General features: G+C 38.4%; 1 protein-coding gene across 1 annotated transcript in view; it reads right to left on the bottom strand.

Annotated features, from left to right (window-relative positions):
- The window catches only part of LOC150084233 (intraflagellar transport protein 81 homolog), a 224,292-nt gene extending 211,133 nt beyond the window's left edge, over positions 1-13,159 (bottom strand). Inside the window, exon 1 of the mRNA XM_090375125.1 lies at positions 13,038-13,159. The gene's annotated coding sequence lies outside the window, so the exon portion shown is untranslated. The remainder of the gene's footprint in view (positions 1-13,037) is intronic.
- Positions 13,160-15,606: the final 2,447 nt, after the last annotated feature.

Below are 15,606 nucleotides of genomic sequence, written 5' to 3'. Positions count from 1 at the left end.
GGAGTGCATGACAGCCCGAGGCTTAACCGACCAAGACACCTTGAATCGCACATTATGGCGGGAAAAAATTCCTAATAAGAAATAACTTGTAGGCTGAGGAAACCCATTGTAAACGGAAACACTCCTCTTGATGATGATGAAATATATAAATCTATTTCAACCTTGTAAATTGTATATGTAAATGCACAAGCTACTTTAAGAAATCTGACTTTAATGAATCTGAAGAAAAAAAAAGGACAATATCAGAACTATTAAGCAAATACCAGTACTTTTTTTCCATGAAATATATTTTAATTATGTAAGGTCAAATGAAGAGAGGAAGGATGCAATTAGTCTAGGGCTTCACAGGTGCCTCCTTCGTTGCTTTTGTTTTCTCTCTCTCTCATTAAATGTCTAAATTCAAGAGAGAGATGATCCAAAGTGAAGAGAAATCACGTCCAGATTTTTGGAGGTTGAAAAGAAGAGAGGAGAGGCAATTAGTTTGTATGGGGCACAGCTGGTTCCTCTCAGTCGCTTTTTGTTGTTTTATCTCACTTTTCCGAAGAGAGGATTTAAGTGAAAAAGGTAATATCCGGTTGTTGTTGTTATTTGGTTTTTAGGAGCATTAGAAGCTCAAGGCCATATTGCTCCGGGGATATGTGGTGGTCATTTCCTGACCTTTCCACATCCTCCGTATTTAGCGGTCACGGGCTCGAACCCTGGTCTAATAAAGAAGCGTGTGCTACGCACTGCTGCTACTACCCACCTGGCTACGGAGGCACCGTAATATCCGGATTTCAAAGTCAAGATGAGGGATCTTCTCCTTGTGTTTCAAAAAAAAAAAAAAACCTGTTTAATCTCAAACAAGAATTTAAAACGGTATGCAATCAGATTCATAGTTCCACAGATAACTTTCAAATAGAAGTTTATCTGTTAATCATAAAAATATCACATATGGAAACCAAGGAGCTATTAGAAATCACATTGTTGTAACTTTGTTGATTAGGAACACAGTTTCTAGTAAAAAAACAACACGGTGAAGGACTATTCTTGTGCTCATGCCTCTTAAAATTCATAGTGTTTTAAGTCATTGTGCTTCGGAAGGCAACTTAGGCCTAGTTATTCTCAAAAGAAGAGACCAAAAAGGGAGATAGATTAAGTAATGCCAATACAAAGATAAAGGAGAAATAAGGTTCTCAAAGCTGTTGATAATAGTTTAGGTCTGAAGGAAAAAAATAGAAATAAAACCTGATAGTTCTTTTTCATTAACGAGGATGTGAAAGAAATCAATACTAGAATGGAAAGTTTCAATTAATGTAAGTTAGGAATTGCAAGAAGTATCTACTTTAGGAGGTGAACTACTTCAGAAGAATCAGGAGTCGGTCTTGACTCACAGCAGATGTCATCGTTTTGGGACAACTCTTTTAGTGCCATTCATGTGACATGCAGTGCGTCAATTCTAATGAACAGAAGTGTTTTGTGTAATAAAGAAAAGATTTGTGCAGTGCTTCGACTTTTAGGATTTGAAGATTGGTGTAGTGTTCACACAGATGCTGCCTTCATTAACTTTGACCGTGAAGGTAACATAAGAAGCTGTCATGAGGAATAATTTTTCTCCAGGGAAGGAGGAAGATTACAGGTGAAACAGGACTGTAGGCAATCTACAGTTCACTCAAGATATGTATATATATATATACTCAAATTTAGGTATATTGATTTCTGTAAAATTTATGTGTAATGTAAACATTTAATTGGAATAGATAACTTTGATTAATGTGAACTGTTCTATAGGAATATGGTATCTATAGAAATGTATTAAGTTTATTTTGAGACATATTAGGAATATTGCTTTTGAGATTTTGTATAACTTCTGTATGCTTTTATCATTTATGTATGTAATGACTAAAAGACAGTGAAAGAGAGAGAGATGTATTTGTGTTGAAGAAACATTGATCCAGATAATGAGAAACTGTATCCAAAGGGGTACAAACCCCAAAAGGTATTGAGGAATACTAGAGCTGTAGTAATCAAGCCAAATAATAAGTGTGAGGAAAGTGGAAGAAATTGTTGAACCAATGAAAACTGCAAACAAATGAAAGAAAAAGACAGTTTATCTTTTGTCATGGTTATGCATTATATGATTAATACTTTTTTATATGTGATGGTGATAACAATGATTCAATAATGATGATTATTTCTGTTTTTATTGTAGTATTTTAATAGTATTGTATGGAACGTTCATCTCCATTCTCCTTTAACATTATTATTTGAATTTTTTTCGATGTTTTAATATTTGTAGTGTTGTTGTAATATTAGTGGTATTAAGGTTAATTGTCTATAAAGGAAGAAATTATCTTACTAGAGTACACCTTTCTCTTTCATTGCATGGGAGAAGAAAGGGAGAGGACTTCCCCTCGTACTTTCTTCTGGCCGACGCAGTAAGGAGTGTTATGTTTTAATTTATTCCTATTAATTGTTTCTAAAACTCCCCCACCCCTTTTTATATATTTCTTATTACAAAATTAACCTTCTTTTAGTAATCCCCTACTCCTTCATTAAGTCCATTTACCAGATATTTCTACAGAATCTTTTACTTCTAATATTCAATTATCAACTCCATTATAACGAAACATAGCAGTACATAAAACTCTCACAAAGCTCTACTGAGCTGTCTCTTAAAATAACTTATATTATAAACAGAGAAGCCTTACACTACTAGCTTGGACATAAATTACATGCCTTTAGTGATATTCACGCGTATGGGTATCAGCAGTAGTGCCAAATATGGAACTGCTCTTAGTACTTCGGGAAGTCACCGGACATAGATTGAGAGAGATGGGGGACATTGTGATCATTCCTTTTCCATCACGTTCCGTCCAGGTGCAAGAGACGAGCACTGAAGAGTCCAATCAGATGTTAGATTTATGTAAACTATGGAGGATCTTCTCCCTTTAAAAACTGGGTCCTGGGAGACCCAAAGAGAGTTCATAAGAGTAGAATAGAGCCGAGAGAAGACAGTGTCGGAGGTGTCGTCGAAGCAGTTTTTGGCCATAGTGCGCGAAAAATGTTGTGATAATATTTCTTTGTGGTATGGTGTCTGTGTCGTCGCCAAGGAGAAGGCTGCCGCCCATTTCGTCTGGATGAAGGTGCCCATGAGAGGACAGCAAGGGAGCAAGAGAGGAGAATGGGGTAAGTGAGAATTCCCTTTTCATAAGAGTGAAAGGATTGTGAGGAAATGATACTGAACAGAAAATATCCATGTTAATTCTTACCCATAAGAAACAATGATTTCTTCCTAAGAATATATATTTCTTCTTAATGTTATGCCTAGTATATCTTGTGTTTCTTAGTATTCTGGTAACTTAATAGATATGGTTAATATTTCCAATAACATGTTTTCAATGTAAAGCAATGACAATGGCTATTTATGTGAAATTACTATAATATGGGCTCAAACAAGTGACCACTATGACTAATTATTATGATGACTTACTCTCATAAATGTAGCATACGTTATATTAGAATGTTCATGTCTTTAATCTTCTTGTATGGAAGGTGTGATGTATGTTTGTTTATTAATTTGTTATATTAAATGTTTTGTTTGAAATAATTGTCTCTCTCTTGCTAACTCTCCATTTACACCAGAGAAAAACCAGTTGTAGAATCAAGAAAGGTTTTTGCGGTGTTAGAGATTTTAAGCTAATTAGCATAACTGAGGTCTCTAATGTAAAACACTATGCTAATCCAAATCACGATATTTTATTGGTGGGGTGATTCCCCCTTTTAAAATATGCAGGATATACAAGATTGTTGTCTTATTTTACCACCAGACGGATATATTAAGCTAGAGGAATGTTCAGAACTTAAGTGCACTGGTAGTGAAAAATATTAGGAGCACTTAAACACTCAATCTCCATTTAGCAACACTGGTGCCGTAACCCCGTAATACCGGCCACAAATAATCCTCCCCCTTACAATTACTTGGGTGTCAGAGTTTTGCAATGGCCACTCTAAAGTCGAGGCTCTCCAAGCTCAAATTCAATGGTACTAGGATAACTAAACTACATAAACCAAGCAAAGGATTTTAAAAAAAGTTTGCCCATATTTCATTCAAAAAGTGCTTTGTACAAACATGTACACCCCCCCTCAAAAACTAAGTGTATCCCCAAGGAGGTGCACTTTGGGAGCTCTGCACTAATCCAATTTTACAAGAGAGTCCAGTTATGCAGTGTACAGAGTACTCCAACTGGGACACTGAACAATGAAATGAAGTTCTGTTCTCTTATGATTAAGTTCAGCTTGAATAGTGATTCTTGAAATATTACATCTGGAGAGGTCATGGTGTATCACACCAACCCTCCAAACATGCCAGATTTGCCAAGATGCAGTGCTGCAGTTGCTTCAGGATTCCAAAGTAGCAATGCAATTACTGTTGCTCCAGTTCCATTCCCCCATAACCTTACTTTAGGACCTATAAACATATGTGTGCCAGGGCCACAGTATTGCCTTCAAAATATAGGGAAATGCACAGTTTCAATGGTTGAAGAAGGGGAAGGATAATGGTGTGGGGGATGCATTACTGTTAATTTCTGTATGTTCCTCCATATCTTCAAGGGTAGAACCTTGACTCATTGACAATATAAAGGTAAAACCTTTGAGTATTGTGTAAGGCCATTCCAGGGTGCAAATGGGTCCCCAAATTGGTTTCCTTTTTATGGATCATAGCATACTTAAATGCTGGGATTAAGCTGACTGATGAACTTCTGGAAAGTGAGGCAGCCAGAGAATGGAGCAGCCTTCTGGAAGCACAGACCTAAAACCCAGGGAACATTTCTGGGATGCTTTGGGGATCTTAAGTTAGAAGTTTCCAACCATCCCCCCTTTAAGAACCCTACATAAGATTAAATAATTCCTTGATGCCATTATTTATATTCCTTGAGGAATAATGGCATTTACTGCCTGATGCTGAATAACCATGATGATGACATAAGGTGCGAGAATTATGCAGAGATGAAGAGTAATGCCACCCCTATTAATCCTTTGATTCCTTATAGGTATGAAATTTTTATTATTTTCATGAATTGTTTATTTTTCCATGACCTGTATATTTATTGTGTTTTTAGTATTAGCAGCCACAAATGTTGCAAGAAAACATACATATAGAACATTAGCAAAAAAAAAAAAAGACACCTCTTGTTTCACCTACTCATTCCCTCCAATAGTTTGCCTAGTTCTTTCTTGAATTTATTTAAACTACTAACTTCCATAACAACAAATGGAAGTTGTTCAACAATCAACCACCACTGGCTAAAGGCAAACTTCCTCACATCTATTCTGCAACTGTCCTTCCTCAATTTCAATTTGTGTCCCCTCATGTGTGTGGTCTGAGCTAGCGGAACAATCCCATCAGCACTGAGCTTGCTCAATCCATTCAAAGCCTTACACACTTCAATCCGATCACCTTGCATGTTCCTAGTCTCTACACACTGCAATTAAGGAACTTAATTGCAGTGTGTTTGCAGAACTGAAACCTTTCTTGGTAAGAGCATCTCTTTGTTCCACTCACCAATCTCGTTGCCCCTTCTTTGTTCTATATGACTGCACAATTGCCTCAGGTCTTTTTCATTTTCCACTACCCTGAGCGTAGTACTACACAGTTGGTACATTACTCTAGGGTTACTGCTACCCATATGGAGTACTTTTCATTTATCAATGTTAAACTTCAATTTTGGTGGACTTTATTTTTGATTTTGCTTTTTTTATGTTTTTGGTGGAATTTATTAATGATGACTACACATTTTATTAAAATCCTAGTAGGTGGTGATGAGATATATCTACAAATGTGCAACTTCCTTGCACAAAGTATATGTATCAAGCAATACATATAACAAAAGTTCATTTTTTTTTTAATACTTCACTACAGCCTCAAAGTGGCTAGAGGAGTTTGGCAGCCAATACAGTTGAACCAATTAAATTACTGATGGACTGTGCAGTTTTTGTAGAAGCTCACAGGCTCAATCTCACAAAGCATTTTTGCATTTACATGCATTTCCCAAGAGCCACAGAACCATTAAATGCATACATGTAAACAAAACATATACACATATGGAATAGCAAAAATGTTCCTGGACTGACATAATTAAACATAACTAAACCTAGACACAACCACTCTCAAAGTACACTCTTTAAACAGTAATGCATTTTTGCCACCACTGGTACAATTTCTGGCAGAGGTTATTAAACTTTTCTGGCTGCATAGCACAAAGAACATCTTGGGTTGCATCAATAACATCTTGTTCACTATGGAAGCAACAGAGATGAAGAGTAATGTCACCCCTATTAATCCTTTGATTCCTTATAGGTATGAAATTTTTATTATTTTCATGAACTGTTTATTCTTCCATGACCTGTATATTTATAAACATTGTAAACATTTTAGCCTTGTAAACATTTTATTACCAGAAACAGAAAAAAAATCACATGGTGAGAAGTCAAGTGATTAAGGGAGGAGATGTGATAACATCACAGTACCGTGTTTAGTGAGCTCTTGTTGCACAAGAAAGAGAAAAAGTGAATAGATAAATATCCATTTATTATTCACTAATCAACAAGAAATAACACTCAGAAATAAGTGACCCACCCGGGACATCGATGGCAAGAGGAACTTACAAAGGTGGTGCATTGTAGGTACAAAAACAATTTTTTGCTGCTCACTATTCTGAATGCTTTTGCATTGCCTCTCACAGCTGAGAGGCAATTCAACAAAAAGCATCTTATCTTTCCTTATTCACAGAGGCACTTTGAGGAATGACTTTGCAGTGCACAATAACATGACAGTTAATGAAAAACTTCTAACATCACTTTTGCTGTCAGCCTGTTTTGTCAAAATTTTAATGACTGCAGTGATGAGGCAATTTCCAAGTAGTCCATGCTTTGTCAGAGTCATAGAGAAAATACCTTATCATCCCCAGCCATGACGGATTCTAGGAACAATGGTTCTTTATCAAATATCAACACAAACTGTCGTCCATTCATTGCACTGATCATCAGTAACTGCAGTGCTGGACCAAGGTATTTTTGTGCCCCGGGCAGAAAGATTTTTCGGCGCCCCTTTTACTAAGGATATATATATATTTTTTTTTTTTCTTTTTTTTTTTTTTTCATGATTTGTAAAATTTGGCACCCCTTAAAGAATGTGCCCCAGGCAAGATCCCTGCTTGCCCGTGCCTTAATCTGGCACTGAGTAATTGTCCAAGGCCCAATACACCAAACAAACTAACATGTTCAAATCATCATTTAAAATTCCTCAACAGCTTCTGTATGAAATGTTCAAAGTTTGTACATCAATAGTCACACAGCAGTTCTAACACATGCTATTTGACTATTTCAATTTTTTCAGGCATAAGAGCAGTTAAAGGTCTCCCAGAACAGCATAGCCTCCTAACCTTTCTTTTCCCTCTTTGAATCTATAATTCACAGTAACACAAGGTGGATAATCCTCTTCAATACAACAGCCACATTATTTCCAATGTTGCAAAAATGTCAAATATCTTCTCAGATTTGATATTTTTTTTAACTTGGAAATAATAATAAAATAAATGTACTTCAAATGCACACAGAACAAAACATGTATTGAATGATTAAAAAACTACATGTAAATCCTGACTGACACTTGCAATCTGATGACAGAAAACTGTGCTACATACATATGTACGCATAAACAAAAAAATACTATGCCGACCACAAGAACAGCAGCTACCAGCTTCAGAGAAATTCATCACAATGCTGTGATAAAATCTCATAACTGCATAAGTCCACTGACCCATTATGCCAAGTGTCAACACTGCCACCTGTATGCAGTAGTCAAGATGTGGCCTGACCATTGCATTATACAATCAGATAATCACCTCCTATCTGTGCTAGCAAAATTGCTGTATATCATTGACAAAACCCCTGGGCTACTTGATAGTGGTGAACCAACATTTGGCATCCAAATGTTGCTTATATATATAATGGATATATACAGGGTGTCTCAAAAATATTGGTACAAATGTTTAGGGGAGGTAGGTAACATCTAAAGGAATGTGAATCGCATAGGAACCCATAACTAGAAATGTCACTGCAAGTTGGTAGACAGCGCTGTTCATCAGTTCGCGAGAGGGAAAATTTCTGGTTTACTCATTCAAGCAGTAGTCGCCGCACAAAGAGCATGCATCGATATACAAACTGTGAGCTGGCAGACATGCACTTAGTGTATGGATTAGCAGAGAGCAATGGCCGAGCCGCTCAACAAATTTATGGAGAACGCTTCCCAGACAGACATGTACCGGACCAGCGTTTTTTTGCACATGTGCATCAAAATTTGTGTGATTGTGGGTCATTTAGAAGTAACAGGAGTAGTGCAGGCAGACCACATTCGACGCGAACTCCCGCAATGGAAGAAAGTGTGTTGAATGCCGTCCAAAATAATCCTACTACCAGCACACGTGCCGTTGCCTCTGCCTTAGGAGTGTCTCGTTGCATTGTACAGTATGTCTGGCACGACGGTTCCTTACACCCCTTTCATTTCCAAAGGGTTCAGTTACTGCTCCCCCCAAGATCATCCTGCACGTGTAGCTTTTGCACAGTGGTTTCTCCAAGAAAGTGTTCGGCTTGAATTTTCCAGCCTATGTTTTGTTCACGGATGAGGCTTATTTCACTCGGGAAGGCTTATTCAATCAGCACAATGCTCATATGTGGGCTCACGACACAACATCGCTTCGCAATAAATGTGTGGGCAGTTATGATCGGTGACTGCTTAGTCGGCCCATACCTGTTACCATCCTGCATGAACTCGGCTAAATATAGGATCTTTCTTGAACAAGTTCTACCAGAGTTACTTGACGATGTTCCAGCAAATGTGAGACGCAACATTTGGTTTCAACGTGATGGGGCGCCTGCCCATTATGGAATGTGTGTTCGTGGCCATTTGAACAGGCATTTTGGGCATCGATGGATTGGCTGTGGTGGACCCGTTGCCTGGCCCCCATGCTCACCTGATTTATCGAGCCTTGATTTCTTTCTGTGGAGGGGTTCTCAAATCTATCGTGTATGAATCGCCTGCGGAGACGGAAATGGATCTCGTCTGCGCTGCTGCTACTGTCAAAGAAACTCCAGATGTGTTCAACCGTGTCCGCAAATCCATGCTGCGTCGGTGTCACGCATGCATCGCGTGTCATGGTGGAACCTTCAAGCATCTGTTGTAACATCATGAAATGCATCCATCTCGTACTCCATTGTTAATATTATGTCAAATGAATGTTTGCCACTAATTACAGTCTTGTGTCATTTCTGCTTCTTGTGCCTCTGCTACTACTTTCCCGTGACGTTTCCGGTTATGGGTTCCTATGTGATTCACATTCCTTTAGATGTTACCTACCTCCCCTAAACGTTTGTACCAATATTTTTGAGACACCCTGTATATATAGATCCATTCTACAAATGAGTTCTTTCAACAGGACAATTCCATATCACAAGGCCAGAACCGTGTATAACTGGTTACAGGTACAGGACAGTGAATTTGGCTTACTGAGATGACTTTCCCAGTCACCAATCTCAATCCAATTGTGAAGCTATGGGATGAGCTGGAAAGAACACTTTGGGTTAGATCTGCAACCACCCAATTTGCAACGATTGTGGGAAGAAATTATGTCATCATGAACTGGCACACCTATGGCAAGTTTTCAGCACCTTATTAATCCTTGACACAATGAATCCAGGTTGATCTGTGGTCGTTGTTGTTATTTAGAAGCATTAGCAACTAAGGCCATATTGCTCTGAGGATATGCGGTGGTCAATCCCTGACCCTCCCGCATCCTCCGTATTTGGTGGTGACGGGCTCGAACCCCGGTCTAATCAAGAAGCGTGTGCTACACACTTTTGCTCCTTCCCACCTGGCTACGGAGGCACCTGGTTCTGATCTGTGGGCTAAAGGAAAAACTATTAAGTACACCTATTAAAGGAGCTACTAGCTTATACCCCTATAAAATAATAATTAGTAAATATGTAATGCCACGTAAAATGGCATTACATCTTACAATTCAGCAGCTGATTTTCCAGAAAATTGAATAAACTGGAATCTGGGGCAGTCAGCCAGTAAAACTGCATAGCAGAGCACAATCACACCCCATCTCGTTAATTTATTATGCAAACTGTAAAGAGACAAGGACTTATAAGTTTCCTGTTTGGCACTAACCCTTGAGAATGCACTTGGCATTATCTGCATAATGCCCAGTGCACACTCTCAAGGGCTGGGTGCATAAAAGCATATAATAGAAACAATTGCTGTTTCTCACCCATACTTTTGAGCTATTTTACCAATTTATCTTAAAGCTTATTATAAACACTTAATTTAATTTGTGGTTGTTATGTTATTATATTTAACAATATGCTAACTTAATTTTTAATTTTTATGAAAATGTACATGTAGAGATATATATACACACAATGGAGCTCCTGAAATTCTTTCCATCACTATATTACCCATTATAGCTTTTGACTCAGACTGTTTAAAAGTATTTGAGTTTCCTCTTAGCTATCCTCCTGTTTGCTCTCTCTTACATTATACATCATATTGTATATTAATTAAACATTAACCTGCTTCATTAAAAACAAGACATCTGACTATGTTGCATCTTTCATGTTAATTTCATATTTTTTCCAAAGTGCTTTTGGTGATTTTTCCTGTGAATACAAGTAATATTAGATTCATCCTTTGGAGGGGGGACATTTTCCCTACCCCCATAGCTATTTTAGTCTCAATGTCTTGGTTCCTGTCTTGGGTGCAGTACCGTCATGGTAACATCTCAACATGGCCACTTACACATTCATTATGAGGTGACCTCCCATTGATGCTGATCCTCAAGATTAGCATCACTGGGATTCAATAACCACTGTCTAAGTCCCAGGCTAATGCAGTAGGAATGTTTGCCTTGCATTATTACCAGTGGAAATTTGGTAGATTCTGGGTTGGGGAACTCAACTCAAACATATTACTTTGACATACTGGGTGGTTCTGAGATAGCTTTCCCAGGTCAATCAGCTAGTGATCTGGCCTACAAGGATCAAACCATACCTAATGTCATACCTTAACTGTCATGGTCCAAGGAGGAGGAGGATTCACACTGGTTTTGGTGCAAGTATAATGCTATGCTTCATCGTTAACCCTGAATTGGAATTGGTTTTATAACTGCATCAGTAAACAAGGCTATAATGTGCCAAAAAGTAGCTCTGGCTTCTACTTTCAAGTATATTTATTGCTTACCGGGTAGTTCAGCAAGAATAGTTTCGGGACCATTAATTAGTCTGATTAAAGGTAAGGGGAAAAACACTGTCTGATGAGATGCTATTATCGAAATGTACTACTGTAGTTTTTATACATTTATTTTAGCATTAGCATTAGTAGAGGCGTTTGATGCAAGAAAGCAAGCTTATGCAGCATCAGCCAAAAAAAAATAATAATAAATAAATAAATAAAAAATAACCACTTCCACTTCACCCCTCTGTTCGTTCGAAGTTGATAGCCTAAACTTATTTAGGCTATCAACTTCCACGACAAGGGATGGAAGTCTATTCCACCAACCAACCACCCGCTGGCTAAAGGCAAATTTCCTCACGTCTATCCTACATCTGTCTTTTCTCAATTTGAATTTATGCCCTCTCAGATGATTATTCTGAGCAAAAGGAAGAATCCCATCAACATTGAGCATGCTCAAACCATTCAAGGCTTTATACACCTCTATCAGATCAACTCGCTGGTACCTAGTCCCCAGACACTGTAATTTGCAAAACTTAAGCCTTTCTTCGTAAGAGCACCCCTTTGTTCCATTCACTAATCTTGTTGCCCTTCTCTGTACTCGTTCCAGCATCTCTACATCCTTCTTGAAATGAGGCCTCCAGACCTGTATACAGTACTCTAAGTGTGGCCTGACCATTGCCTTATACAAGGGAATAATCACCTCCTTATCCCTGCTAGAAAAATTCCTATATATCATCGACAATACACCATGAGCTACTCTTGCAGTCCGTCTGCACTGCTCAGAAAACTTCATATCTGCCTGCACAACCAACCCCAGGTCCCTTTCATTCCCTACCACTGTCAGTATAGTACCACAGAGTTGATACGTTGCTCTTAGGTTGCTATTTCCCATATGTAGTACTTTACATTTGTCAATGTTAAACTTCATTTGCCACCTCTCAGCCCATCTGCTCAACCTTTCCAGATCCTGTTGCAGTAGCATAGTGTCAGTAGTGTCCTTGACAACCCTGCCAACCTTCGTATCATCTGCAAACTTGGACATTAAGCTTGATATACCATCATCAATATCATTTATAAATACAGAAAACAATAATGGACCCAATACTGAACCCTGAGGGACTCCACTAATAACATTAGTCCACGATGAGCAGTGTCCATTGATTACCACTCTGTCTTCTCCCCCTCAACCACCCCTTTATCCATAGCAGCAATTTGCCTCCAATGCCACACTGCTCCAATTTGTGAATTGGAGCAGTGTGGCATTGGTTCAAGACGAATCTCGCATCATAATAACATCCTATGTAAAAATACCGCCCGCTGGCCATTCATTACATAATCCTTTTTTTAAAATCGGATTTCAGTTAACTCGGTAATACCTATATTTGTAATGAAATTCAACAAATGCATGCAGTAAAATTACTCACTCTTAGTAATTTTGCTGCTTGTATTGCCACTTGTAATTACACCCAAACAAATATGAATGACTAACTCAGGAGCAGGACGTCCCGAAGGGTGAGAAGTACTGTACTACACCCAGGCACCAACGTTCAATGGGCATCTGAAAACCTGAAACTTTACATAAGAACATTTTAAAGGGGGGGTTGTAGTTCATACCCTAGGAACGCCCCTGGACTAACTGAAGAAAAGCATCAGTACAGTGTGTGCGAATAGCGTGCTTGAAGCTAACATCAAGAATTGGTGCAAAATTAATGCGTATGGTTTCAATATGTAAAAACGCGATTGGCCAGAAACGCTTACCCACCCTTTTGTTCTGCGAAATCCTAACGCTTACAATTTTAACATGTTTATATCGCTTGTTGTATTTGCAAGTTAGCTTGCTGATGCTATACTTCCGAGTTAATCAGATATCAGACAACACATCAACGGCATTCCTTACGTAGAAACCAACTTAAATATGCTAATACTCTGCACTAAAAATCTTCGAATTACAAAAAATTATCACAACACCCTCTACATCACAGAGTAGTAACATACATCTTACTTCTCTGTGCTCTAAATACACAACAATATTTTCCAATGGAACAAAAACTATACTTTTATTCCCGATAAAAGATTTTTGTTCTGTATCTTCCATTTATGTTTCTATAGATTTTTATTACAAATCATTCCATAAAAAAACTGATAGCTTTTATTCGACTGGGACTGCAGTAATTCTGATGGTATTTTCAATCATGGTCAGATCACCATTACAGTTAGTAGAGGCATGCGATGCAAGAAAGTAAGCTTATGCAGCATTAGCCAAAAAAACCCCCTCCCATTTCACCCTACCATTCGTTCCAAATGTCTGTCCAACTCAGGGTTAAATTTATTTAGGCTATCAACTTCCACAACAAAAGATGGAAGCCTGTTCCACCAATCAACTACACGCTGGCTAAAAGCAAATTTGCGCACATCTACTCTACAACTGTCTTTCCTCAAAATAAATCTGCGTCCCCTCAGCTTCTTAATCTGGGCAAGATTAAGAACCATCAGCATTCGGCTTGCTCAAGCCATTCAAGTCCTTATACCCCTCAATCAGATCACCTAGATTAGACCTAGTCTCCAGCAGCTGCAATTGCACAACTTATGACTTTCATGGTAAGAGCACCACTTTCTTTCTTCCTCACCGATCTTGTTGCCCTTCTTTGTACTGGTTCTAGCAACTCTACATCCTTCCTTAAAGGAGATCTCCAGACCTATACACAGTGTGCTAGTGGCATGACCATTGCCTTGTATAACGGGATAATCACCTCCCTGTCCTTGCTAGCAAAATTCTTATATATCATTGACAAGACTCCATGACCTGCCCTGGCAGCCCTTCAGCACTGCTCAGCGAACTTCATATTCAACTGCACAAATACCCCAGGTCCTTTTCACTTTACACCTCACTGAGTGTAGTACCACACGTTTGGTACGTTTCTCTTGCCTTATTGCTACTTATAGGCAGTACTTCTGCATTTGTCAATGTTAAACTTCACTTGCCACTTCTCATCCCATTTGTTCAACTTATCTAGATCCAGTTGGAGTAGCATACTGTCTTTACTGTCGTTAACAACCCTGCCAACCTTTGTATCATCTGCAAACTTGGACAATCATCCTGATATACCTTCATCAATATCATTGATAGATATACAAAACAACAATGCGCCCAACACCAAACCCTAGGGAACTCGACTAATAACATTTGTCCATGAAGAGCAGTGTCCATTTATTACCACTATATGTCGTCTCCCACACAACCATCCCTTTAATAATTGTAGCAACTTATCCTTAATGTCATATCACTTCAATTTGTACAGCAGTCTTCCATGTGCAACATTATCAAAAGCTTTCCAGAAATCTGAGTATATGATATCAAAGTTATTTTTTGCATCCAGTTCCTTTGCAACCACATTATAGCATCCAATCAAATTGGTCAGACAAGACGGGCCCTTAACAAACCCGTGCTGTGTCTGAACTATTACTCCAGTCTTGTCTAGGTGATCCTGTATAACCTCTTTAACCAGTGATTCCTTTATTTTTCACCGAACACAAAATAAACTCACAGGCTTATAAAAACCCGCTTTGTGAATTAGTGATACATTTGCACAGCTCCAGTCCATGGGCACCATCCCTGAGTCCACGGAAGCTCTCATAATTTTGGCTAAGGGTTGTTTACTTCCATTGCTACCTGCTTTATTAAAACTAGATAGATTCCATCCACCGCAGTTGCCTTTTTTTTTATTTAACTTCAACAATATCTCCTCCACTTTGCTCTCAGTTATTACAAAATCATTCAGCTCCCTGTTGAGTTTGATAAAATTCTGGCACTCCCCTCTGTGAATCACTCCTCAGGTGAATGTAGATGCAAAATACTCATTCAGTTTATCAGCTACCTGAGCATGATCAGCAATAGTCAACCGATCGATCTGTGTTAATTGGTGCAATCTAATTCACCCCTTTCCTTCTAGAGTTTACATAAGTAAAGAACTCTTTGCTGTTTTTCTTTCCATCCTTTGCCTATGATTTCTCGTAAACTGCCTTCACCTGGCTAACCTCCTTTATGAATTAATAACAGAATAGTTTATATCTGCCATAAGCTTCAACAATATCTAATCAAAAATAGTTATTAACGTTTGAAAATGCCAGAAGGTTATCAAATTGTAGCAGGGTGCTTAATGATTTTATAATAACTGAGAACAAAGCGGAGGAGAAAAGGTTGCAGTTAAACATAAGAAAGGCACCTGGGGTGGACGAGATCTATCCAGTTATATTAAAGGAGGCGGCAAAGGAAGTAAGCAATCCCTTAGCCATAATTATAAGATCATCCTTGGATTCAGGGAAGGTCCCCA

Source organism: Mastigoproctus giganteus, chromosome 6, assembly GCF_048544385.1.
Source record: "Mastigoproctus giganteus isolate SK-2022 chromosome 6, ASM4854438v1, whole genome shotgun sequence".
NCBI lineage: Eukaryota > Metazoa > Arthropoda > Arachnida > Uropygi > Thelyphonidae > Mastigoproctus > Mastigoproctus giganteus.
The sequence above is the reverse complement of the archived record's forward strand: the minus strand, read 5'-3'. Positions and strand labels throughout refer to the sequence as shown.